Consider the following 682-nt stretch of genomic DNA (forward strand, 5'->3'; position numbering starts at 1 on the left):
TAAAGGGCTTTGCATATTTATTAGCAAAGCAGCCAGCATTATGTATGTGTGAATGCTTGTTTCTCTGGTTGGAGGCTTGACTGACAGCATCCTGCACAAGGTACTTCTCCTTTGTTTGTGGTTGTACGTGTTTCCTGCTGTTGGTCCTCCAGCCGAGGAGGGCTGAAAGGAGGTTTTGCAGGAGTGGCAGTGCTTAGGCTTTCCAGTGATTTTCCAAATCATATTAAAATCACACAGAGCTATTTTCAAAATACAGAGGTCTTCAGGCCGTCAAGGATGTAATTAGGCAAAACCGAGTGCCCTGCACGGTGGCTGCCAGCACAGCCTTCCCTTTCAGGCACGTCCCATTTCACACCGGCTGCCGCGCGCCTCACTTCTCTTCCGTCCCGCTGCCGATCCCGTTTCGACGGCTGCTCCGTTTCGTTGCTCACATCCTCCGTGCCGTGCCGTGCCGTTTGGCACGCGTGCAGCCCCTTGCACGGCAGGGCAGCCGCAGGGGGCTGCGTTTCCCTCCACGCTTCCACAGCAGCTGCACCGCACACGGACCGCTCCTGCCCGGGCGACACGAGTTCCCCGCGCGCGGCAGCGGCTCCCGCGTGGAGGCGGCAGCCGGGGGGCCCTAACGGCGGGTGGGTGCCCGTCCCGTCGCGTCCCGTCCCGCCACGGCGGGTGGGTGCCGCGC

This window comes from Nothoprocta perdicaria, unplaced genomic scaffold, assembly GCF_003342845.1.
Source record: "Nothoprocta perdicaria isolate Ctin4 unplaced genomic scaffold, notPer1 scaffold_133, whole genome shotgun sequence".
Lineage (NCBI taxonomy): Eukaryota > Metazoa > Chordata > Aves > Tinamiformes > Tinamidae > Nothoprocta > Nothoprocta perdicaria.